We start from the raw sequence: 3,323 nt of genomic DNA, 5'->3' as shown, positions 1-3,323 counted from the left end.
CGATGAGAAATCTGTTGTTTTCCCCTGCGACATTTTTCAGAGGTATGCATGTGTAGTTATTGATGTTTTCTTTTGCCTATATAGTTATAGTGGGGTGTTTATTTGCAATCTGGATCGCCGCCAGTACGAAAGAAAAACAGATCTTGCGCTAGAAATTATAAGTTTGCTTTCAAAACAATATTTGAAAAATATTTAACAGGTTAAATTACATCATATTTAGATTCCACACATTTTTCTAATAAAATTTCATATATAATATGTTACAATCGAAGTTACGGTCTAAAAGATACGGATAATTTAAAAAATCATTTGTTTGATTTAAATATATTCCAAAATAATATTAAAAATAATTAATAGGTAAAAATAATCTCATATTCATATTCTACATATTTTTCTAATCAAATTTTATATATAACATGTTCAAATTGGAGTTACGGTTTAAAAGATATGGATGATTTAAAAAAGTATTTGTTTGACTTAAATATGATCCGCGGATGAATTACCTAAAACGTCGGGGGGTTTTCAAAAAACATAAAATAACGGTTCGGGTGTGACTTAAATCCGGACGGCGGGTTGATTTCAAGAAAACACAGGGACTTTTGTGTAAAATGCGAAAAACGATTCGTTTTGACTTAAAACAGGACTGCGGGTTGAATTCTCTGAAATAGAGGGACTTTTCTGAAAAATGTCATGACGGACGAAAGAAACCCAATCTGCTTTATTATTACTAGTACAAATGTCCGTGCGTTGCAACGGGCATTAAAACTCGCAAAACATGATTCATGTGCTATTACGCTCCATTTTTTACATTCAGTTCTGATGAACGTCCCTAATAAGATAACCTAGATTATTACTTTTTGGAGTCTGAATTTTGAATGTTAAGAAGCCACCTTAGCTTTCTTCATCAGATAGAAGAGTAGTGGCTCATGGAATAGTCTATGAATACTTCTTATTTTTTACTTTCAGAAAAACATGGGTTTTTATTTATTTTAAGAAAGTGAACACTTTATTAAAATTAGATTACGCTGGACATACGCATCAAAATATATGCGTCGTATGCATGATAGAGTATCATGTTTTTCCTTGAAACAATTTAGGTAGGAGTAACATGAAGTTAAAGTAAGAGCATTGCTATATACACCATGCTATTCGTTTGACTTCGCTCCGTCGATGTCTAGTTACAAAGCATACCACACGGGAAGATTAACCATTGCACATACATCAGACAATAAAAATGTCGCATATCCAATATTTTCAAAGTAATTTTGTCTGGATGCAATTGTTTCATGTTTCTTCATAGCATCAATGTTTGGGTCAAAAGGATGTATAAGGTGGTTGCCACGTTCATCCGAACTACCTTCAACACGACCATCTTCAAGGATATCAAGCATGTCATCTTCTTCCTGATACGAAATAACAACTTTATTAAGAATAATTAACTTGGTGGCCATGACATGTAAATGTCTATGTTTTGACACCGATGATTTATTATGCACTTGTATAAGTCAAAATCAACAAAGCACAGAGATAATTTATGTATTTATTTCATTGGGCGCCCATGCATATATATTTCTGCCGTGTGTGTCCTGACCTCTGTAGTTAATATGAATACGTCAAAAAACACAAATAGATGCAAATCCAACTTCGAAAAGGAAAACCAAAATGTATATTTAGAGAGAAAAAATGCATGCATGGCGAGAGTCAAGCGATTTTATTGGTAAATGGAGCGTGTCCCTCCTAGTTAATCTACCTAGTTTTTTATTATTACCAAATCTGGTCAATTTAATGAAGTGCTCTCATGTCCACAGCCGGTGTCCAGCGACCATCTCGCGCGGGTGACGCGTTTCATCTGACCCCAGCCTCCCATCGCTGTCTATCCCTCCTCCAACCTTATCTTCTCCCCAGCTCTAGCGCCTCGCCGCAGCACCTCCTTCTCCCTCGCTTCCTTCCCCTACATCTCAGATCTTTCCTTTTTCCTTGGCCATGAGAGCAGGAGAGCACGTCCTCGTCCCTTGTGACCGCCCAGGTCGTCCCTCCCCTCGCTCGCGTGAGGTGCCTCCTCCAACCGCACCCGGTGATGGTGCCCCGAGCCGCTTGAAGCAGGCCAGCTAGCAGCCGCCCATGTTCCTCCTCTCACTCGGCTTTTCTCTCTCCTCCTCTCTCAATTTTTGCCATGGACAACCCTTGCAGCACCCCACCCGCCATCTCCGGTCACCTCTTCGTCGACCTCGTGCTCCTCCGCCTCGATCCATCCACCGCGCCACCGGAATCACGCCGGAGCAGCCGGATCCGCAGCCTCCTGCCTCGTCTGTCGTCGGGAGAGCCGCCTCACGCAGGCCAGCCATCTACTCTTCTTCTCTGGGCTTTTCCCTCTCTCTCTCTCTCTCTCTCTCTCTCTCTCTCTCTCTCTCTCATCTCTGTTTTCTCCAGGGAAGGATGTGGCCATGGAACACAATCCGCAGCACACCGTTCTCGCTGCCGGAAACCTCTACGTCGGCCTCGAGCTCCTCCGCCTCGATCCGTCCGTTCGACCCGCCGACGCCTCCTGCATCGCCTGTCGTCTGGAGGAGGACAACCGAGAGTAGTGCCCGTTCGTCCGCCGCGTGGACTGGCTCAGCCCAGCTCGCCCGCTAAAGCCGTCGAGCATCTTGTTTTCCTGCCGTATCGAGGCAGCACTACTCTGCCTCGCCCCGCACCGCCGCTGTCTCCTCCGCCTCCACCCGCGCCGCCCCTCTTCTCCCCGTCCAGCTTCCGCATCACGGAGCGCAGCCACCGGATCGCCGCGAACGGCAAGGAGCAGCATGGGCGTGGGGTCGAGTCGGGGACGCAAGCATGGTCATTATCCACTTAAAAGGATTGCGGGTTGAATACCCCAAACCACAGGGTCTTTTTTGTAAAATGTGCGACGACGTACGACAGAAACCGAATTTGCTTTATTATTAGGTAAAGATAAAGATAAAGATAAAGATTAGGTAAAGATAAAGATTATTATTATTATTATTATTATATATATATATATATAGAGAGAGAGAGAGAGAGATCTGTGCCTCCCTTCCTGCGTCCAAAACCCTTGGATCGGACTCTCGGGTTAAGGTGGCCCAACACATCCTGCTACTAAAAATCCTATTTGTTTACGTAAGAGTTTTACTACGTAAGCTTACCGTTGTTGGATTGAACTGAGCAAGTAAATTTTTTTTTTGTAGAATCTGTGCGAATCATCCTACTTTCTATGCCCAGAATCGTTACAGTTGCACTACCTACATCTACGAAAGCTCTTACGAAAAGTTACGTAAACTGCCTAACAAACTATCTCGTCCCCCTCC

The sequence above is a fragment of the Triticum dicoccoides genome, chromosome 5B (genome assembly GCF_002162155.2).
Source record: "Triticum dicoccoides isolate Atlit2015 ecotype Zavitan chromosome 5B, WEW_v2.0, whole genome shotgun sequence".
NCBI lineage: Eukaryota > Viridiplantae > Streptophyta > Magnoliopsida > Poales > Poaceae > Triticum > Triticum dicoccoides.
The sequence above is the reverse complement of the archived record's forward strand: the minus strand, read 5'-3'. Positions refer to the sequence as shown.